Raw genomic sequence first — 24415 nt, 5'->3', positions numbered from 1 at the left:
CCATGAAAATTTTGAGAAAGAACTGGGTTTTACAATTTTTCTATAAAACATATTATCTGCACGAAAATAAGGACATACCCATGTTTTTGTTGGCGCCACCCAATTTATGTTTTCGTAGAAAAATGTTTTGAACAAAAGCATTAAAGTTAGAGACAATTAAAGAATTTAAAAGAAATAAAGGTTAAGTTATGACATATTTAGACAAAGCGAAAATGAATAAAATTAGGAGAAAGTTTAAGGCTTGTTAAAGGGCATTAAAGAGGTTATGATGGGCTAATTTAGAGTGAAGAGTCAGCACACAAGTGAAAGTTAAGGTTGAGATAAGATGTTGGAATTAGCACTGAAAATAAGAATGTTTATTTCACTGAGAGAAGGCGCTAAACTCTTGAATGGAGTCTTAGAACTGTACTGGTTGAATGGAGGCTTCAAAGCACTATTTAGGTTCTGGCATTGAAGCATTGGTTTGAATATTTAAAGCACTGATGAATAGGACTTAATGGATGAAAAGATAATTAATCGGTTAAGAGATTAATACTTGTTGAACTATTTCAGACTTTCAAGAACTTAAAAAACACTTTTTTTCGGGTTGAAGCATTGTTGTCTGATTCGTCTTCTGTGTCCAATCGTGCAATTTTTTTGAGTGACATTGTAGAGGTTGCTGGCATTGAATTTCTTCTATGAAGTTGTTTGAGGGTTCCCATGTCTTCTGGCGAAATAATGGTTGGAAGTTTCTTGAGTTGGTTTGTGAGATTTGCGACTACATCTGCTTTCAGATGTTGTGGTACGGAAACTACTGGTTTCAACGGTTCATTGGTTTCATTAAGCTTCATAAAATTTGGCACCATTCTTTGTACAAAGGCAACTTTATGGTATAATTACATGAAGAGGATATGTAAGTTTCCAATAAAGAAAATGATCCTTAGTGAGAGGGAAAGCTTGATTGGTACGTAAGATTCGAGTTTTACAATCAGTACTGGCTTGAATTTTTTCATTTCTGTGGTAATTGGTTTTTCTATTTCGTCTAGTGATTCGGTTGATAACTTTCGATTTGAATAAATGAATTCGGATTTAACTTTCTTCAACAAATCAAGATTTGCTTCATTGCTAGTTTCATATTTCGGTTGTTCGTTGATGTTAGTTACTGAATCAAATAATTTTGCAGGTGGATCAGGCAATTTAACATTTATTCTCTTTGCTGGAAGGTACTGACAACTTTGCAAATCAGCTCTGATTTTAATGTGGTCACTGAAAATTGTATGTCCACATTTTAATTTGATTAAGCAGATGTTACAACCTTTATGAGGAAAGTTGGTTTGTTGGCCATTCTCGTCAATACCAATCTCACTAAGGGTAAAATAACTTGAAGCTGATATTAGTAGCCAAATTCCGTATCCAAGCTTCTGTGCTCTTTCTAGGTTAGGTAACACAACCTTCTGTGTCACATACTTTCAATGCTGTAATGGCATGATGAAACTAGAGGGTTGCTAGGCACGAGGAGACTCCAACGTGGGTTTCCATTGTCTGATGACAGATTCGGTATTGTGGCGATCCAAGTCAATTGTCATACGGAGATCTCGTCAGTACTGTTGTTTCCATCTGACCCTCTGAGATTGCTAGGTAGTCTCACTCAATTACCCATTGTAAGGCATCAGCTGAATCCTTCTGGGGCATAAGGATTACGTTTGCAAAATAAATTTCAAACACTATCTAGCTAGAGGCTAGGGGAATGGCTAATGTCAGTAGAGGTCCGTCTTCCACTGTTGAAAACTCTTGTACAAGTTTCGCATCGTAATACAAAAGTTTATCAGTCATGGGTATTGCCAAAGTTAGACGATCTGGGGCGTTCTTTTGGCTATCATGGACTGCATTGAGGATTTTGATCAAAGATTTACGTCGAACTAAAAAGATTGGAATCCGTTTATCAAGCCAGGTTTCAATAGCATTTTTAACATTAATTCAGAAGGAATATAAAACTGCTCGATAACTTTTAATGTCTGCATAAAGAGTAAGAAATAATGACGCTGCTGTGTCAAACTATAAATTGAGTTATTGTTTTTTTGCTTGAATTTCCATGCAGCTTGCTTTTCCGTTCAGTTATGATCTACAATTGCAAATTGTTCCTGGACTAGTTTCCAATTTCTGTTCTGAATTTATTGCATTTCATTTTCAACTTGAACTTCGTAAACTTTTGCAAGTTTGTCAGCAACTAGAAAGAAATTCTCATCTGACTGGGCGCTGGTATTCATGACAATGTCGTTAAAACTGTTGCTAATCTCTCGATATTTTCGGCGTTTTGAGACGTTCGTTGGCAATAGCCAAAAATTCCTGTAAACCCAACGCATCCTCCGCTGCTCATAGCTTTTCCGGCGCCCAAAAGTCCAATTCCGGCGACTGATGTTGATATTGCAAAGGGAGCGGCTCTCTTCTGTTGATTTCTGGGGTCTTGTTCGAATCTGGTAAGAGTTTTTCGATCTCGTTCCTTAGTTTGAAGACTTTGATTTCTGCTTCAACTGTTTCGTTGAGAGTTTCCGTGTACAGCCAATCAACATTGAAAACATCTAAATTGTTGATATAAGTAATACCTTACGTCGAAATACAAAACGCTGATTGTTTAACCCATGTCGTCGAGAGTTCGTCAAGTAGAGTCTCTACTTGTTGTCGTACCGTGAAGTTATATCGACGAAACGGAACTAAAAACTCGGCATTATTAAACTTTTTTGTTATAAGGATCTTTCCTTGCCTATGAAAGATCATTTCTTCGGCTAGCGCTTCTTCTGTGTTAATCGGAGTCTCATAAGTGCGCCAGAGTAGTCAATGATTTATGACAAATGTAAGTAAAATTTTCGTATTTCAATAATAACAACTGTGTTTCATCTTCTGCTGATGTGGCTTTTCTGGGTGTTTAACTGGGTTCTATTTCGCTTTCCGGTGTTTATTTGCTGATTTATTTTATGCACTCAGGCTTCTATTTCGAATATTCTGTTTCAATTTGGCACTTGTTTATGTGGTATTTATTTGCTTCAGTCATGTTCTACTTTTATGATATGTGTGTTAATGTGTGTGTTTATTGATATTACTACTAATTATGGTAATTTATGGCGTTGCAATGTAGTTGTTTGACCAAATGTTGTGTGTACGGTTATGGGGATAGTGGTTGGAGTGGCCGAATTTTGCAGTAAATACATGTTTTTTCGAGTTTTTCACGTTATTTGATTACCAATATGTGTTTTAATAACACTGTCGGCCCGCATAATATCACTCTGGGATGTTGCAACAACGGGACCAGGTATGTGTCAAGGAACGGGGCTCACTGATCTCGTCTTATTCATCCAGAGTGTAATATTAGTACAGATACTAGTACAGTAATATTTAATAGTTTAGAAGATGGAGGAGAAAGTTGGTACTGGGACACAATATTATTATTAGTATTCATATTATTATTGATATTATTTGGGAGTGTTGAGCTGTGGAGAAGGAGAAAAAGGAAAAGTGTGAGAAGTAGTGAGGGCGAGGGAGGGGTTGAGATGAAGGAAAGGACAGTATAACTAGTAATTTATATCTATTTTTTTATTTAACTCAATGACTGACTTTAGTTGTATATGCTTAGTTGTATTATGGGGTAGTTTGTTTTAATATACCGACTAATATGCTTGGTACTTTTAAATTATTAAAGTTTAATTAGGTGATACTATATCAACCTTGTTTTTGGAGAGAAATAAGGGCGTAAATAGGGGATAATGGGAAGAATTTGTGAGGCTTAGTAAATAAGTAAATGTCAGTGGAGGGAGTAATTGTGTGTTTACAGCGTTGTTGCGTAATTTACAGCATGTGTTTTAACAATTTTAACAATGAGCGGACAATATAGCATGGTATTTAAACGTCTTTGGCATTAATTGCCTAATGTGTTCAATTTGTGTGGTTTCATTCAGTTGATTGTCCATTTCGCACGTTTCACTTTAAATTTTAGATTGCTTTAATCATAGTTTGACTCAATTGTCAAACTTTTAGACACTATTTAATCCTGGATGTTGCTCAGTATGACGATTTTTTTCTTTCTCGCGAAGTAATTTGTTGCCTCAGGCTGAATGGACGTATCCAGCCTTTGTTAAATCGTCTGAAGACCGAAAAGCTTATCACGCAAGGGCAGAACACTTGAGACTGCGGACAACGAATGTGGGGACCTCAGGAGTTGACTGTTAATCTTGAAGTGTTAAGGTATGAGGTTCAAGTGAAGGTTGACGGTGTTATGGTAGTTCAGGAGAAAAAAACTCCAACTCAGCAGATGGTGACTCAGGAATTGGCTCCTCTTCATGTCGGGTTCAGTGCTTCAGCGGAGCACACGACTCGAGTGAGGACTCAGATAGATTGCTTGAAGGCTACTGGGTTCTTCTTTCTTCGCTCTCATGGTGGTTTGCAGGCCGCTGTTGAAAGGTAACCATACTCTAATCCATATGTGTATAATAACTATAGATGTAATTTTCTGTAGTTATCGTGTTTGTTATTAGCTGTAGAGGTGTTGCTGCTTGTTATTTAGATCTAATCGAGAGTGTGTGCCATGTTTCGTGAAGAAGATGAGCAATAAAGAGGAGCATTGTACCTTTTTCCGTTCGAATCTTCGCGCAAATGTGATTACTGAGTTGGGATGCGAGGTTTACAATGACATTTAAGCTGATCATGTGGACGTGGTGTCATTTTAAACTCCAAAGTGGCTTGGCGTGGTTGCTTTGAGGGCCAAAGCTGGTGGTTTGGGTGCTCTCAGTGCTCTGTACTACAATTGAAGTGGTCGGAAGTCAGGTAATAGTCCTGTTTTAACTCAGTTTTTCATTATATCTGGGGCTCTAGTTCATATTTGTTCTTTTCATTGCAGACAAAAAGGTACCCACGCAAAATGTTCGTGCATTACGCTTGGCTATTGTGGCCAGAATTGCTTTGCTTGGGTTCTCTGAGTTGGTGAAAGACCAGTTAGGGTACATTGTGTCGGAGTATGAGAATAATGAGAGTGAAGACAATGGGCAATTGGCCGAGTTCTGGGTAAATTTTACCTTTAATAATTGTTAATTCTGGTACATTCATGTGTAGCGAGATGTTATCTTAGGTTTTGGTGCTTAGTTTGTTGGTGTGGCGTATTTCCTCGGATGCAATGTCAACATCTGTTGGCAGTATAAAGAGCAAATGGGGCATTAATATACAAGCATTCTGTCAATGTTAAGGCCACCGCTCCTGCTGCACTGATACAGTGCATCGGGAAATTCGTCGAAAATGAGTATCGTGCCCATTGTGAGCCAATTGTGGACTTTCCTGAATAAGGATTTCTGTTTTTGTGCAAAAATATTCGAAATTCAGTGTAATTTTGAATCATTATATTCTTTTTTTGGCAATTTTTCAGGTTAGGTGAAGCTGAGAGCACGTGGCTTGTCGGACAAGGAGCCGTGTTTTTCAGAGTACCAGTGGCAGTGGTACTGTGGCTGAGGGTAGCGCCGATGAGGACTGACTAGTGTCGGTGCAATTTCTATCATCATGTAGTTTAGTTTCATAAATAGGTGAGTTTTTACTCATTATCTTTTGATTGTAGCAGCTATGATTGGCTTTTGCTGGTGGAACAAATAGCTGTGGTGCATGTGGTAAGGTTTTTGTGACAGTGTGTAGCTATATAAATACATACTTGTGAGAGAGCAAGAATCGTGATAGAGTGACTTTTTTCGTTTTAGAGCATTAATTTCACTTTGTTAGTGAAATACTGGCTATAAACTGATTATAAAGGTTTTCGACAACTGCCTTAGTTGCTAGTAACATTTATATGTTATATGAACCGGTTTGGAAGAGTATTTGGAATTATTTTTCACATTTAATTTTATCTTATTTTTAGTCGTTTTTCAGCATCAAGACAGGTGGTACATATATGCGAATTCTTCATTTTTTTAAAAAATTTTGGGCAAATTTTTTGGCTTGGCTAACTCAGTAGACATCAATGGGGAACAACTATGCTATAAGTGGTCCAAACATTGATTTTTGAGTCCAAAAGGTTAACTTTTAGGCATGATTTTTCCACTAATCGAGCTGTTTCAAGACATGTGTCGATCTGGTGATGCTCTAGTGGCCTAAATCTGATGCTATCATTTAGTGTTGATATCTGTAGCTATCAGGAGTAGGATTTTGGTAGCTTTGATGATGATTTACATGAAATTTGTTCCTTTTTTCCTGAGAAGTTTGCTGGATTTTTGCTTCTGATACGTCATGTTTGATGCATAAGTTGACATAGGTTGAAGATGATTGACTTTTAACAGTAATTGAGGCTTATACTAGTGACTAATATGTTGGTGGTAGCTATTGGTGTAGATGATTTTTCTGGTGCATGATTTATGGTCATTGTGTTGAGTTTTTCACTTTTGAATTTTGGACTGAATTTGGTCGAATATATGATTTTGATTTTTTCTTTTTTTCAATATTTATGCATTTCTGTGCAATTGTATGGGTTTATTGCCCTGGGAAAACTACTGGAGAGGTTGAATATTGGATATAGGCTCCTAAATCGGCTATTTGGTACTATTTTTCTGGTCTAAATCGGGTTCTGTTTTGACTAAATTGAGAAGAGTTTGGTAAGCTTGAGAAGACTAATTGAGAAGAATTTTTTTTCGCTATTATTTCAACATTTTATCTAATAATTTTCAAAATTTTTATTTTGAGCGTGTAGGACTTAAGCATGCGGATATTTTAAGCCAATAATATCAGGTTTTTGGTCAGTATTTCAAATTTTAAGGACATGTTCGTGAATTTTCAAAAAGTCTTCAAAAATGGGCAGCTTGCCGTCACGCAATTTTTAAAAGCTTGAATCGCTTTGTCGGCTGAAAAAACCCTGCAGCGCAAAAATTTGGGTGGTTTCAACTATGTTTTCACGAGTTGTAACGTTTTTGCTGCAGTGGACCAGGGTTTTTTCAAACGGCTCAGGTAGAGGATAGGTTATTGGTTATGCGGCTATGTAAAACTTGTTCAAAATGGTTTAAATGAATATGGTTGCACTGATCATAAGCAGGTCTAACTGAATCAACATTAAAATCAGGCATAATAGGTTGTTTAAAGGCCTTTCTGATCACTTTTTTCAAGATTTGCATACAAATTTTTGTAATTTTCGGTATCTTGGTAGTCTTTTCTCAGCTTTTTTTGTACTAAGAAGCTGGGAGTGCATATTCTGAGAGACATGGATGAGTTAGCGCTAAAGGTATAATTAATTTTTGTCATAAGTCAATTTTTATGATTCTAGTGGGAATTAACTGAATTTTTACTGACAAATTTGGGCCAATTTTAGAGCATAATTGGGTTTAAGTCTTCACCGTTGGTACTAGGGTGAGCTGAGACTGGTTTTTATGGTATTACTAGGCCCAAGGAGGGTTGCACTGGGTTATTGGGGGGTATAGGTGGCATCAACCGGGTCAGGTGGGGCATAAAATTAAAAAAAGTTTATGGAGCACTGAATTGAAGCTGAAGCGCGATTTCGTTTTGTGTCATTTGTCAACATATGCTTAGAATTAACGAATTTTAATGGTCGTTTGAGGTTGTACCATGTAGATGGCAGCTGACAGTAGCTGCTGAAAGCATTTGGGACATGTTTTGGCATATTTTCGGGGGTATAATTTACACTTTGATCAAATTTAACGCATTTTGGTAGGGCTCGGTTTTTTGTCATAACTCAACTTTAAATGATTTTTGACGGAATTTTTGTCACTGGGGTGTCAAGCGTGAGCAGTAGAGTGGTCTAAGGCTACAAAAAGGGTCCATTGGTGAACTTTTGTAGGAGTTATCAATGAGTTCGAGCGGATTCGAAAAGTGTTAAATTTTGTGCAATTCGCCGTCACTCATTTTTTAAAATGCTGCAAATGGCTTCAAAAATTGCAGGTCAACTTTTCTGCTTAAAAACCCTGCAGCAAAAAAAACTTGGAGTGATCGGGGCATTTTTGACAATTTAATGACTGTTTTCCTGAAGTAAACCTAGGGTTTTTGAAAAGGTCAACTTTGGGCCAATTTTTTTGGTACCTAGAACGGCTGGGAATGGTTCGATTACAGCTGGGATCGCTTCAAATGGACAAGGGCTTTCAGAATAGCAACTTTATGAAGGTTCGGACAATTGGTTTTCGAGACATACTAAAATAACTAGATTTTGAGGTCAAAATTTTCCTAATTTTGGGCAAATTTTGGAATTTGGGACCATGCTGCTCGGGCTTGTTGAGCTTTCGGGGCAGATAGAGGGCATTCCTAGACGGTACTGGGTCTGCAAGTGCTAATGAAAGTAAGTGGTTTTGAGTAGAGGGTCGAAAATTTGATATATAAGCTCAAAAACCGTATTAAAATCCAAGTTTTCATAGCCACTGGTGAATTTTGGAAGACTTAAGTGTTGAATTCCTGCATCTATAACTATTTCTCTCAGTTCGCAAAGGCTTGCTAACACTTATCCATGTTAGGGCTTGTGATAAAATTTAATTTTGTTAACTAAACTAAAGACATAACGCTCAAAATAAGGGTCGAAATATATTAAAACTGAGGCATTATTTGGTGGATATTTAAGTTTGATTGCACTTGGTGCTGCCGGGTACAAGCTTTTGACTTGTCGAGCTAACCTTTTTGCCTTTACAAGTTCTGTTGATATACAGTGTGCAAAAGAATGCGGAGATTTTAAAATATCTGCTGTTGAACTGAAATCTGTTGCATTTATTTCTTGACTGACGTGATTTAAATTTTGATTAGATGAGCGTGGTGAAGAGTTTTTTGTTTGTGATCTAGTGACTGGTTTGTTTACAGGAGTTCTCGGCTTTTGCCCGGAATATTTTGTTATAATTGTTCTTACTTGGTCTAATTTCGTCTCTCCACTTGGTGTATTTGATTGTTCTGCTGCTTTTGCAGATTCTTTTATTGCTTCACGTTTTTCTTCTTGCTCCAATCTGGCTCGTGTGTTTTAAGGTCTAGGACTGCCTGATCTTCTAACTTGTTTAGCTAGGTAAAGGTTTGTTTTATCTTCTTTATGCAATATGATTTCTTTTTCTACTTGAAAGACACGTATGTTTTTTTGTTGTTGATAGCTTTCTGACGATTTAAATGCACTTTTTCCCGGTTTTTGTTCTGTGTGATAAGGCCGTGCTCTTAATTTCCTTTCGCTAATGCCAATTGCTCTTCACATGTTTGTGGAGATGACTTAATATCAATTGTTACGATAGCTGGTTGGGGTTGTTGAAGAGGTGGAAACATTTCATCATCTCAAGAAGATGATACCAAAGGGACACGAACTTCTGGTTTTTTTGCCTAATTTCATCTGTAATCAACGGATTTACCAGTATTCTGGCTATTTGTTCAGCGTCTTGGCTAGGTTGTCAACCAAACTGCTATTTTCTTCCGATAAGTTGGGAATTGCTTCATCTGAACTTGAAGAGTCAAACACCAGAAGATGTACTGGGCTGCTCGTGGTCTAACTGCTGGTACTGGTACTCTTGGTGGGGCCGGATGTGGTACGGGAGGTGCTGCTGCTACTATTCTTGCTAATTGTCTTCCTAGGGGAACGTTTATGGTCACTCAGATTGGGTCTGGTTTCACTGTTTTTGTTTTCTCAGCTTACTTTTTGTTGTTCATTAATTAATTCCGGAATGTGTTTATCAATGAGATCTGGTTCCAGGTGTTGTCGTCGTAATGGATCAGCTTGAAAACTTGCAGGATTAATAACCTTGAGGTATTCAGGGGTTTCACTTGGTTTGATGGGCTTCAATCTGATACGATGGACACCTTGTGTGTAAGTTGTTTTTACTTTTGGAATGATATAATTTGAATCAGTAAGGACTTTTTTCCACTTTATACAGTGGTAGCCATTTCTGAACCTGAGAAGCAATTACTGTTGATTGTTCTAGCAGTTTAGGATTCAAAAAGAGACAGAATGATTTCTTTGGAATCGGTTTTGCTGATGTTTTTTGGTCATAAAACTTCTTGTACTTCAAATATGCAATTGTCAGTTCTCCTTGTTTTCCCGAAACATTTGCATCATGGCGTGTTGCAGTTCATTTACAAAATGCAAATTTACTGCTACTGCGTCCGTTATTTCTCTGGAGAACCTAATATTTAGGGGTTTCATTTGTTCTCTGCCATGGAATAAAGTTGAAGGACAACAATTTATTGCTGAGTGATATGAAGTATTATGGCTGTGTTGCCAGAGGAACACATTTGTGCCAGTCTTTCCATTGCTCCTCAGTATTGAGCTTCAAATTTTGTTTTTAGTGGTCCATGTGATCACTCTACTGCTCCAATAATCTGAGGATGCTTTAGTGAGGCATGCTTCAACTTTACTTCTAATAAACTTGCTAATTCTGGCACTAATTCCCAAGTAAAGTTTGTTCTTAGTAAAGTTACTAAGTATTGTTTGCGGAATGTAGCTGTGTTAGAGAACATTTTTATTAGTTCGCGAGTTACTGTGTTGGCCAATCCATTGGTTAATGGGACTGCGAATAGGTATTTTGTTAAAACCTCTATTCCACTCAAAACAGACTGAAATTGTGTGGACTTTAAGGGACCTACTAAATCAATTTGGAGCATGTCTCGTGGATATGATTGTAATAAGCTAACTGGTTGCAACTTTGATGTGATGTGGATTTTTGGAACTCTGTTTAATTGAAGGCAAGTAAGGCAGTTTTTAATGAAACTTATGAAATGTTCAGTGAAACCTGGTTAATAGAATCGCTTTCTGAATTCTCGAATTGTTGCTTTAATGCCTAAGTGACCTGCTGTTTAAGAATTATGGAGTCTATATAGTCTCATTCCACAAATGCTTTCCACAAATGCTTTGGCAATTGTTTATGAAGTCACAAAAATTCCGGTATAAGACATTCCCTTCAAGAATTAATCTATTTAAATGCTTGTGTCACTTTTTTAAGTTTCTTGAGGCATACTTTAAGTCTTGTTGTTGAATGGTTCGTTAAATCCAGCCTAATACCGTTCAAATATCTGCATCTTTTTTTGCTCTCCTGCTATTTTGAGGCTAATTAATTTTTCTGTAAGATCTGGGAACTCATCTAATGGATTTGGATACTGAATTGAATTTATTTCTTGCCTTCTTTTAAGCTTAAAAAGCTCTTCAATCTCAGTTGTGTAAATAACTTTGCCGTTTTTTTTCCTTGTAATATCCGAGTTTTCTGAGAGCATCTAAGACGTCTACATTTATTTCATCATTACAGATTTCGGGATCTAATAGTACATTCAATTCAACATCAGGTTTTTTTGTGCTTCTGCAACAATTTCTATTTCTTTAACTAGAATTCTATCTGTTAACTTTAAAAAAGTTGTTGCTATTTTATCGTTATTCATCCTAGAGAGGAAATCTGCGGCGTGATTAGCGCGTCCAGGAATGTGCGCAATTACTATGTTAAAGGCAAGTATTCTGTCTAAACAGTTCCAAAGAGATGGCGGTATTACTTTTGGTTAAAAAATTGTGTAAGGCTTTTGTTGTCAGGGAGTATGCATACCTGTTTGCTTGATCTCCAAATGTAGTGCCAAAAGTAGTCCAGCGAATAATACAAAAATGGAGGTAGTAAATTGAGAACTTTAATTGCGTTGCGTTAAACAAATGGGTTCCAAACGATACGGGAGCGTATGTTTTCTTTTTTTTCTCTCCAGTTTCGTTTACATAGTCTTCCACCATTAGTACAAAACCTGCTCTGTGGTAACTAGCATCAAAAAGAATTACATTCTGAAGACCGGGTTTTGGTAGTCGCAATGTTATATTTGTGGCTTCCATTAGATCCTTCTTTATTACTTCTAATGCTTTTACATGTTCTTTTGTGGTTTCTGTTACTGCATCCTTCTTCAGGAGCTTGTAAAATGACATAAGGTTCTCACCTAGGTAAGGTATGTAATTACGGAAGAATTGTGTGAATCCAATTAATCATTTTACTTGCTTTGTTTTTTTGGCATTTTGAAATTATCAAGAAATTTCGTTATTTTCGACATTTCTGGTGATATTCCGTCTGCACTAATATTATTTCCAATAATTTTCATTGTATAAGTTGCTGTTTCACACTTTTCAGGTGACAATTTTAGTCATGATTGACGTATACAGATAAATATATCTCGTAAAGAGGGTACCAATTGTTCAAAATTCGTTACTGCATTTCCAATATCATCCATAAACTGGGTACAATTTCCTGAGGCTAAACATAGGTAATGCCTAAAAGAAGAGCTAAATCCTGTTACTGACTTGTTTCTCGAAGCAAAGTTAAAAGCTAGCAGTTGCACTGAAATATCGTCTGCCATTTGCACACAGTGGTATGCTTGAGAACAATCAAGTTTTGCAAACAATTTTTCCCGGCAAAGTAGTTTTTTGCGTTGCTCATGCTTGAAATGGGGAAATTCTTATTCCCGTAGTCATTTTTCAGCAAATGATTCACTTTTCTCAAGTCAATTAACAGTCTAAGTATTCCTGAGTTTTTTCGTTGTGCGAAAAGGGGACTACTATACCTTGATTGAGACAAAGTTGTTATCAGCCCGTAGTATTGCATTAAAGCTAATTCTACTTGCAGCTCATTTCTCAGATGGATAGGCGTTGGTGGGCCTTGTTCATAAATTGGTTTGCTTCTATCTGGAGTTAACTCCATTTTTAAATCTGTATTATATCCGACGTCCAATCTGTGTTTTGCAAAGATATCACTAAATTTAACTAATAATTCACCTACTACAGCTTTTTGTTCATAAATGAGGTCCAGTTTGTCCCACGGGAATTTGCTCAAAAATGTGATTTTGTCCTGATGGTTGCCTTTTGGGTCTAATTTTCCCATTTCTTGCAGTTTTAGCAATTGCTCGAATATTTCTCTCTGCAAGGCCGACAAATTTGTCGGATCAGGGCACGTTTTAAGCGTTGAGAACCACAATTTTTCATATTCTGGAGCCAGTTTTAGTGGTTGGGCTTTTCTTTTTGAGGTATCTGTGACTTGGATTAGCTCATTCGTTTCCGTTAAGTAATTTTTGCTCATTTTTGCAACATTTATTAGCTGAAGATCTACTTCTAACAACTATTCAGCTTGGGCTGATTTTAAATAGGAGAATTTGACTATTTCCTCGCCTTTGTTCATGGTAACTGGGTGTTCAGTAATGTTCAGAACATAGATGTCAAGCATATTATTTTCAGCAACTTTACTTAAGGAAGACATTAAAAATATTTTGCTATCTTTTTCGAAGATTTCATTCGGAATTACTACTCCACAAAGATCAGTGAATGATTCTAGTTTGTTCTGAAGCTTGCATTCTAAAATTGATTGTTGATTTGTTTGTAATACTTGCTTTTTCTGCGTGTACGCTCCAAATTTTATCCGCTTTACTACCCATCTGGGTTGCTTTTCTGGCTTTATTTCATTTATTTGTATTGTTTGATCAGAGAATCTAATGTAGCTTTCTCCTGGGCAGATGCTAACTTTATGTTCAACAAAGAATGGGTAGCCTAATATTACAGGAGTTGTGACAATTAAAACAAGGAAGTCATCAGTGAATGTTTTAGTGCCCAATTTAAACGTAACTTTAATTGCTTTATCGATTTTAACTATGTTGCCGTTTTCCATTTTAAATTTATCTAGTTCAAGCTTTTCTATTTCTGTTATTGAATTGAAATTTGTGTTAAAAAATTCCTTGTAAAACTCGCGGCATATCAAGTTTGCAATTGCTCCTGTATCAATTAGTGCGCGTCTATCTAGTTCTTCAATAATTTTAACTTCAACATAGGATAATGTTCTTCATAAAAGGGGGGACAATGGTGAATAGTTGCTGAACATGTGTTACTGGCTTTGTTTTGGGTTGAGGAACTTGTGTTGGGAATTGTACAGATTTATTCACTTTATTTTTATTACTGTTTCTTTTGCGTTTTCTACGCTTTTTATTATTTTCTTTATAAAATGGTTCTATAAGATAATCTAATCTAGGACTGGACGTGCTTTCGTTATAATAATAAACTGAGTTTTTATAATTTTTATTTTGTTTTTTAGGATTAGATGGCTTTCTTATTTTTTTGTTGATTAAATGGGTAGTTCATACCTCTCATGTTTCTATTCTGAGTTGCATTTGCACGATTAAACTGATTTGCTTGTTGACTTCCACATCGATTTTGTGCTGCAGTTATGCTATCGTAAACTATTCCCTGTCGAAGAAAATTTGCAGGGGTATTTTTGGTTGGGAACCGATAAATTGGTCTATTAACATAGGCTGGGTGAACAAATAGGGCGCTGTCTGAAGGTTCGGTCCGCATAATTCCGAGTTTGTGGCTGCTCATTGTAATGAAATGGTCTAGGAGCGTTAAATTGCTTTCTAAGCTCTCGGTAATTACTCGAACGGGGTGCATACTGTTGATAGGGCCGATAGTTTGCTGAAATTGACGATAATTAGGCTGATATTGGCGGTAATTTGACAGATAATTTTGGTATTGCGGACGGAAATTTTGTCTATAACTTTGTCTGTGGACTTGTTGTGGGTAATGTGGTGCAAAAATTTTTAGTGAGCCTTGTCCTGGTGGCTCACTTTAGATGCTACTTTTTGTTCAAGTTTCTGTTGAAGATCCTTTTGATTATTTGAGATAACAGTTATTGCTTTTAACATTTTATCTGTGTTCGATTCAGTTATTTCAATAAATCCGTCATCAAAGTACTCTTCTCTGTTACACATCTCCCTTATTGCGATCTGTTGCCCTTTCTAACCATGTTTGGCCTTTCTAACAATTTAGGCTTCAGCCAATTTGGCATAGACTTAACAAAGAAGCGCTTTATTTGTTTGTTTTTTCGTTTTTCTGACATCTGAAGGGCAATCTCTTGTTGATGTCTCTCTTCCGAATCTACGGGTGTCAGCATCACTTCCTCCTGCTGGAGCTACTACTACTTCAGGTGGTGAATATGCTTTATTTGTTTCTGTTCTTAACTTTACTAAGAAATTTTTTACTGCATCCGTTTTCGAATTAAACTTTTGGTTCTCTAACTTTATTTTTCTGACCTCTCTCAAATCGTCTTGTGTGAATCTATTTCTCAGAGCTGTTATACTATCCACAAAAACTAGTCTGGTAGCCTATGGTAGAGTTAAGAAGTATCTTGAAGCATCTATTTTTAAGTGTAATTGCAAAAAGTTCGCTTGTTGCGACTCCGATTGCGCCCGTTATTAACTGCTCAAACTCGTTAAAATTGTCCGTTTCTGATCCAGAGAAGGATGTGATTTTGAATTGTGCATGTGCCATTTTGCTTTTTACCCGTTTAGATTGCGTACTTATCGTTCAATCAGTCTTATTTCGTTCTAAAGTATTAAATACCACACTTAACTTAATGGGGTGATTAATTGGATAGAAAAGATAAAAGAAGTTGAGTTAGTAGCACAAAAGATCAGAAAAAGAAACTAATTAAACCATCTGTTCAGAATAAAATAAAGATGTGCTACTTATGAACCTATGCCTAAAGCTCCGGTCGAATCGCCAGACTGTTAACGTTGAAGCCGTATGGGCCGCCGAAGTCTCACCATTAAAGAGTGCCCCTTAGTCTAAGAAAATTCGTGGGGACCACGATCGCACAGGCCTTGTGGAAGCTGCACTCAGATATGCAACAGCATAATGACCGAAGTCACTGTTTGATTCATTAACCTCCGGTGCTGGGGGGAGACTTAATATAAATGTTTTTTTATTTTTCTAGATAAATTTGTTTCGCCCTCTTTTAATTAAGGTTTAGTCTATGGTTTCAGTAATTTAGCTTATCGTGATGTTATCTGATAGTCACTAATGATGTTATCAAGTTTAATATTACTATCTGATTGAAGTTTGTTTCGAAAAAGGCCAAATTTGCGTGCTTTTTGATTTATGCTTTTAGCTTTCCAATAAATTGCAACATGTTTATAATCTTTATCTAGCACATAAATTACAATAGACTTGTGAACCAAAGAGGAGAAAGCAGTTAATATCTGAGCTTGTGTTTTATTGCTGTTTTGTGTGTAGTTAATGTTATTTCCTTCAATATGTTCAACAAATATGGGGGAAGCCCGACAATTTTTAATGGCGGGGAGAATTTGTTCTTTATAAATTAAATTAAATAAAGCACCAGAAAGTAATTTTACAAATTCATTTACTCACATTATCCTCGTTTGCAAATACCGTGTTTTGTTTTTGTCCGTTGTGGCGGCTGGACTTGATTTTGTTCCAGGTGTTGTCCGCTCAAGTCCTTTTGAATTATTGTTGCATTTAGTTCACAAAGACTCAAACACACTTTTCACCCATTCTTTCTTTTGTTACTGCTCCTGCATTATCGTCTTGCTCGGAAAAACCGTACTGGATGCTGGCTGAAGATTTGTGAGGTAATGAAAAGGCAGAAAATAAAAGAAATATCAAAAGAGGAAAAAAATGCCAAATTTATCAAGGAATTAATCGGGATTTCGGTCCGTTAAACTGGGAAACAGTTAGAAACTCCTGTCACCATGTTACACACTGACTTTTAGTATGTTTCTCGTGTTGCTATTGAGGTTAATATTTGAAGTATATTACGTGAATTGTTGTCATTTAACAAGGACTTTTTTAGATGTTCCACATTGCAATTTTTAGCGGATATATTTTGAATAAATTTAGCTAGTAATAGCCTTTTAATGAGCAATTCTGATGCGCAATATAACCACTAGTTGCTCTGTTTTTTAAAGCTTAATTCGGTCACAATTTAGCTCTGGGGAAACCTGCTTTTAACTTAGTTTTTTGTAAAGATTTTTCCAGTTCAACCTTTAATTGTTTCAGGAAAGAATGAATCAGCAATTATTAATTATAAGTTTCAAGTTTTATCAAGTTTTTCGAGAGATTGCGAACAATTGATTTTCAGGCTGGTTATCCGGTGTTCTCGTAATCGTCGTTCCGCAGGGCTGTACCATGAGTTCTATTAGTCCTTCGTGAATATTTACTGATCTACGATTTGGACAATTTCCGGCTTTTGTACGTCTCTTGATGTTTGTAAAGTACATATACAATTTCCGTATTAGCACCTACTTCATCTGAATATTTAATTCACCCAATACATAATTTCTCATGAGGTTTTTTACCAATTATGCGAACTCATCGTCAGGGAACTCAAAAAGTAAAACATTGCGGCTTTTAGGCACTTAATATGTTTATCAGTAAACTGTCAATCTGCGGTTGTTTTCAGTAAACATAAACAAATTAAGGGTTACAGACCTAAATGGAAATACTGGCTATAAATGGCCTTTAGATCTATCTGAATACGAACTAAATTATAGCACTATTTGTGGATCTGTAAAGAAGTAATCAAAACAAGTAGAAGAAGCCAGCAGCAGCAATCTGATAGCAGGATTCGTTTTTGTTGTTTGAGACGAAGACCTATATCACACTATTGAAACGATACGATTATCTGCCATGAAAATGAAACCATGCATGAACTTCAGTGGTAATATGCACAACTGGCTGACTACTATAATCAGAAAATACGACAGGAGTTTGTATTGTAATTTTTCACAAAAACGTATTACGGATTATCTAAATGACAACTGGCGAGTCACTTTTGATCAAAATTTACTTTGACAGCAGCAAATTGCATCACCAAGAAAAAAGAAACGAATACGCAAAATATTTTCCCGAAAGATAACATATTTTCCTTATAAAAAAAGACACATAAAAGAAAAAGACTGATCACCACATTTTTAAAAAATAACTCAAATTCCATCGTCAGATATGTAATTGACTCTGAAAGCGGATTGACAATAAAGTGGACTTTGAAACAATGCAGACAAAAATTATCATTATTGAAAACTTAAATTCTTGTTCAAAAACTATAAAGAATCAAAATTCAAACAAATTTTTTATTGACTAAAGTACAAAAAATTTCAAATATCATCGCTAATGAATGAAGGCCAGAAAAACTCCCGGCGTGACCATGGGCTCGTTTAAAAAATTGTTTTACTGCATTAATGACTTTACCATACAAACAAACGCCAGAATAAAATGCAAAATGGAGAATAAAAAAACACAAATTGGAAATTTGATGAAATTTTCGGAACTAATTTTTCTTTTTGCAAAACGTCTTCTCAAACAGACCGTTAGTTCTGTTCCATCAGTTTTTAACACACGTCACAACAACAGAAAATGACGCACAGACAAAAATCCACGAAACAGAACAGAATATCAAGTTACAAAAATATTCCTCAAAACCTGTCAACAATTTGCTACAACCTGAAGTTTTTTTTACGATTAATATTGTCACGGAAAGCATAAAAAACTGAAAAAAATTTTAAATGAGAATAAAAACAGGCGTAATTTTAAATAAAACTTACTTTTCTTGACAACAATCAAAATGAAAGGTTACTGAAAAAAGGAAAAAGAATAATTGCAATCTAAAATCACCTTATAAACACCAGAAATTGACATAACCATTTAAGAAACCGCTCTAAAATCCAAACCAATATGCTGTCAAATATGGCCATTGTGAAAAGTTTGTGTAAAAGAACAATTTAACTTGAAAACTGCATTCAAAATGTCACGGAATGAAAGGTCCGTTTGCAACCGCTCTACAACCACTCTTTTGTTCTCATTCCGAAATTTTGTAATCACTATTTTCTGTCCCTTTCTCTAACAGAACTTTGCTTGAACAAAAGCTCTCCTTTTCTTGCCGTGCTCTCCGTATCTGCATTTTTCAACCGACTGACCTAAAAATCTTGCAAAATGCTACAATCACGTGCAGAATTGCTTTTTACATCCTGTTTCACTGACACTCGATTAAACCAAGAACAGAGCCAGAATAAAAGAGGAAGCAAAACTTAAGAAAACTGACTGAGTCATTCATAAAGTAACCCTCGTATTTTTTGACTCAAAATGAAAGTCAGAACGCCAAAAATAAGGAACCACAATTTTAAAAAGAAACTTATGAATTGACCGAAACTACATAAAGAAAAAAACGCCTTCCAACGAAAAAAAAAATGATATTTTATAAGACCTGCTAATTGATATAATTTGAAAACTTTCATATTAAAATCCAGAAAAAAAGGAGCGATGAAGAGAATTTCTTTGAAACTTTGTCAGACTTTAATAGAGTTTAAGAACGCGGTTAGCTAAAAACCTCTTTCTCAAACACTAGAACAATTGTTTACTTCTGAAGCCACATTTATATTTTAAAGAGTAGGGACAAATTGGAAAAAACTAGAAAAACTATTTGTTGAACTTGTGGAAATTAAATCTTGTCAAATTTAAAAGCACGTTAATATTTGATAGGAAGGGTTCCCTCTAAGAATTCTTCTGTTTTTTTTAAATTTGAACGACTTGCTGTACTCCAAATCAACTGGAGGAACAAAAATGTAGAATAAATGTTGGTGACAGGCAAAGTGCACATGCCACAGTGAATACCCAAAGATTACAACATACAAAAAATAGTGAAAAAACCGTACGGTTTAAAGCTGCCTCAAACAAAAGATAAATGATACAGAGAAAGCAAAATAGAGTTTGAAGAAATATTTGTTTTCTTGCCAAACAAATAGAAAGAAATGAAAACAAGTCCTGGTCAATACCACTTTCGAAATCTATTGCAACATAAAAAAGACCTTGAAGTAAAAACCAAAGACCTTGAAACCAAATTAGGATTAGACAATATAGAAAAACGACTTTTAAACAATTCAAATAGCAGAGACTCTAAAATAAAGTCAGAAAAAAACTTGATTAACTTTTTACAAAAGTGCTTTAGAGATTTTTTAGTCTGCTTCTAGTGAAGACATGTTTTCATCGGTTCCAGTAAAACATTTTGCTCCAAAAACGAAGGGATAAACAATAGTCTCTAAAAACAATAGTCAAAACTAAAGAAAAATGAATTGTGAGACAAACCTAATCAAAATGAACACAGAACTACTAAAACAAATAGGATAGTTCGTGCATTATTTCAATCTAGAAATGTAGAAGAAACAAAACAATGACAAATCTGAATTAAATTAATTGATAACCTTCAACACAAATTTTACCAACATAAACGACTAACGTCGGGCGAATTGCTCTCAAACGACCGGCGAGCGTTTGGCTTCGTCAGTAGCTAGCCACGGGGGGGGGGGGTGAACCGGGGGCTGATGGGGGACACTGAGTTGGGGGGGGGCAACAGCGCGGTGGGGGGTGGCAACAGCGCGGTGGGGGGTGGCGGCAATTGTGGGGGGGGGGGTCAACCTCTAAGAACCGCCCTGCACACCATAAGTATAAGTATCCAAAATAGTTTGAGCTGAAACAGAGCTGAAAAGCTCTAAGAGCACTTAATGCCACAGTGAATACCCAAAGATTACAACATACAAAAAATAGTGAAAAAACCGTACGGTTTAAAGCTGCCTCAAACAAAAGATAAATGATACAGAGAAAGCAAAATAGAGTTTGAAGAAATATTTGTTTTCTTGCCAAACAAATAGAAAGAAATGAAAACAAGTCCTGGTCAATACCACTTTCGAAATCTATTGCAACATAAAAAAGACCTTGAAGTAAAAACCAAAGACCTTGAAACCAAATTAGGATTAGACAATATAGAAAAACGACTTTTAAACAATTCAAATAGCAGAGACTCTAAAATAAAGTCAGAAAAAAACTTGATTAACTTTTTACAAAAGTGCTTTAGAGATTTTTTAGTCTGCTTCTAGTGAAGACATGTTTTCATCGGTTCCAGTAAAACATTTTGCTCCAAAAACGAAGGGATAAACAATAGTCTCTAAAAACAATAGTCAAAACTAAAGAAAAATGAATTGTGAGACAAACCTAATCAAAATGAACACAGAACTACTAAAACAAATAGGATAGTTCGTGCATTATTTCAATCTAGAAATGTAGAAGAAACAAAACAATGACAAATCTGAATTAAATTAATTGATAACCTTCAACACAAATTTTACCAACATAACCGACTAACGTCGGGCGAATTGCTCTCAAACGACCGGCGAGCGTTTGGCTTCGTCAGTAGCTAGCCACGGGGGGGGGGGGGGGGGGGGTGAACCGGGGGCTGATGGGGGACACTGAGTTGGGGGGGGGCAACAGCGCGGTGGGGGGTGGCAACAGCGCGGTGGGGGGTGGCGGCAATTGTGGGGGGGGGGGGGGGTCAACCTCTAAGAACCGCCCTGCACACCATAAGTATAAGTATCCAAAATAGTTTGAGCTGAAACAGAGCTGAAAAGCTCTAAGAGCACTTAATGCCCGCTGGGCGCTACCTGTTCATCCCGTTTTTGAGGACGAAAAGTCAAAAGCGTCAGACGAAAAATCGGTCAAGCGAAAAATCGCATAAAAAAAGACCGACAGGACTAATATAATTGCTCCAAACTTCGTTTGAGAGCAATTAATAATCAGATCAAAATTGTCATGAAACTAGGGACAGAGGCTGCCCGTGCAATAATATTGGATAGAATCTGCCAATCAACTGAAGCAGTACGAGATGGGCCACGCAACAGAAAACCACTGGTACTCCCAAACTCGAAACTACGTGATCGTGATCCCCTGTATACACAAAAAACATCTGTCCTAAGAACTCTTAATACCTAATACTTTAATATCTTTGCAGTGAAGCAGAATTATATTGCAAAACTTGCACGGCTACTGTAAGATTTTTAGTAGAGGCCAATTATTTAGAGGACTGAAATGTGTCGATTTATATCACCTCCTTCACCATTTCCAATATTGCAATTTTTCCACTGTTCCTATCTCAAAGGGGGCTTCATGGTCTGTTTTTCCCAGAGAAGCTTTCTTCAGGAGGTGATGATTGGCGGCACAAATCCAAATCCCATCATCTCAATTGTCTGAGATTAGCCTAATCTGATTCTTACAAAATTTAATAGATTGAATGGCGCGACTTAAGAGTTATTACTTGAACAAATGAAAAATTAAAATTACAATAATTTTTGTACCACAACTTTTTCACTTTCTCTCTTTCAATCTATCCTAAAAATGATGCAAGAACAAAAATTTTCTTTATCTCAACGTCCCCTCTGTTTGATTTTTAGTTTAACAGATTTGTTTTACAGATTAAAAATTGACGAAGAGAAACACGATACATTTAGATCAATGTAAGGTCAAGCAAATCTTTTTGAAACGAGCTCACTTATAGGCTGATCACCTAAAACTACGTATGTCAAACAACAAATTCCAAGCAGTTAGATACAAATAAATCAAACATAATCTTTTTTCTTTTTGAATGAGAAAATTTGTACTATTATTCATCGCTAAGTTCCTACTCCTATTGAAGCTTATAATTCAGAATGAAAACAGTTCACTCCTCAAGACCATTCGCTTTTTCGCTCCACTACCTGTTTCGGCGTGACCAAAATCATTGCTTCAATTTGTTTTCAAAATTCATGAAAACTAGCAGGTCCGTAAAGGGTATCTGAATGCATCTTATCTTGAAATTTTAACAATTGATATTCTCATTGAAAACTTATTCGTGATAACTGGTGTACATGCGATCGCTTCAATGATTATTTTTTTGCAAATCTAATTTGCACAGCAACGAAAAATGAAGAGCCAATTATGTCAAAGAAAAGATTTATGCGAGTTAGGAGTAATAGACGATCTCACAGAGTATTAAAAAATCAAAACAGATAGAGTGAGGTATATGGAAGAAGAGAAAAAGAGATCGATAGTAGCAATATATAATGAGTCGGAGAGCAAATAGATTTAAAAATACGAAAAAAGAACAAAAGACAGAACAAAAGAAGGTTGAAAAAAGAGAAGGACAACAAAAAAACGAGTCTGGGAGAAATCAAACGGGAGCGAAAAGCGAAAATACTAATTAACGAGAAAGACAAGGGAAAATCGAAATTAATGAGTGAGGAAAGAACAGAAAGAATACAATGCAACAGAAACTATATGAACATCAGGAACCCACCATAAGAACAACGATAGGAAATAAAAAATTGAATCAATAACAGACAAATCAAATGAAAAAAAGAGGTTATTAAAGAACCGAGAAAAGAAAAAAAAGGGAGAGAAAGGAGGAAAAAGAAAGTGTGCGCGAGGAAGAACCCAAGAAAAAACAAAAGCGATAGAAAGAAAAATGGGACATCAAAAAAAGAAGCCGAAACCAAGAGAGAGAGAGAGAGAGAGAGAGAGAGAGAGAGAGAGAGAGAGAGAGAAGTACATGAACGGCGAGATAGTGAGCAAGCGCAAAAAGCGAAAACTTAAGTGCAAAAGAAAATGTCACAGTTAGAGAAAGCACTTGAAGAGCAGAATAGAAGATCGCATAAAAGAAAAGATGGAGAGAGAAATTGAAGAGAAGCAGAGATACAACAGTTCAAAAAAGAAGAGAAAGCAGATCCTGGGTGAGGCAATGAGCTCCGGTTCTGATAAAAAGGATCAATGTGCTAATGAGAACACAATAGATGTCCCCAAGACGAGGAATGTGCCAATAATAAGGAATCTTTGGAAAGCCTTTGCGAACGCTTTTAAGAAGTCAACAGACACCGGACTGAGTTAAAGGGATGCGTAAGGCCACCAACAAAATCTTCCTCGAAAAATTCAAGAAGGAAAGTTATATAACTATCATGTTTTGTCTGCAATAATTTTTTAGTAAAAGCCCTTAATATAAAAAAGTCCTATACTGAGCGCTAAAAAATTTGAATTTATTTCGAGACCTCAGTTTTGTCATATATAATATTTTGGAATCTAACTTTGGCTTTTGCATCGGCATCTTTTGGGTTTTTTACACTTCACAAATTTTGTTCGCAGAATTCTCTTCTGTATTAAAAAAATTTTGCACAGTGAAACCTTGACAAAACAAATTTCCATCATCTACCTTTTAATCCTTGACGTTTTCGGTGAGTGATTTTTCCTTCACAAATATTCAAAACAACCTTTCTCATGAACAACAATTTTGTGACAATGAATTGCGCAAACCAATGTTTTTTTCGGTCAAATATCCTCTTTGTCTTGAAACAATTTCGATCATTTACCTTTTCAGTATCAAAAGGTTTTTGGTCACAGACCGTTTTCTGAAGCAGTTTTTGGTCACAGACCATTTTCTGAACAACTAATCGGCCAATGATTTTTCGACAGTATTGTTTTTGTTTAAGGAAACGCCGATGATTGTCTTTTTCTTTAAAGAAATTCCGGCAACAGGCTTTTTCGCAAAGAGTTTTTCGGTAGATGACACGACCTCTTTGCGCATTTTGGGTCAATGACCTTTTGGCAACACTTTTTGGTCAATGACCTTTTTGTTGCATTTTTCGGTCAATGACCTTTTAGAAACATTAATCGGTCAATGACCTTAGAGCACACTTTTTCGGTCATTAACCCCAATTAAGCAACCGCTTAACCGTGCTCTTTGGTAGTACTGTTAAACCATGCTGCTCGGTGATGCTTCTAAAACATGCCGCCTTATGTGTTCACGCGATTAATATATAGATGTGTGAACAGAATCATAGCTGGAAGAATTCCGGAATTAACTATGAGTAG

Source organism: Convolutriloba macropyga, chromosome 4, assembly GCF_964194025.1.
Source record: "Convolutriloba macropyga chromosome 4, txConMacr16.3, whole genome shotgun sequence".
Classification (NCBI taxonomy): Eukaryota; Metazoa; Xenacoelomorpha; order Acoela; family Convolutidae; genus Convolutriloba; species Convolutriloba macropyga.
Note: the sequence above shows the minus strand (reverse complement) of the source record.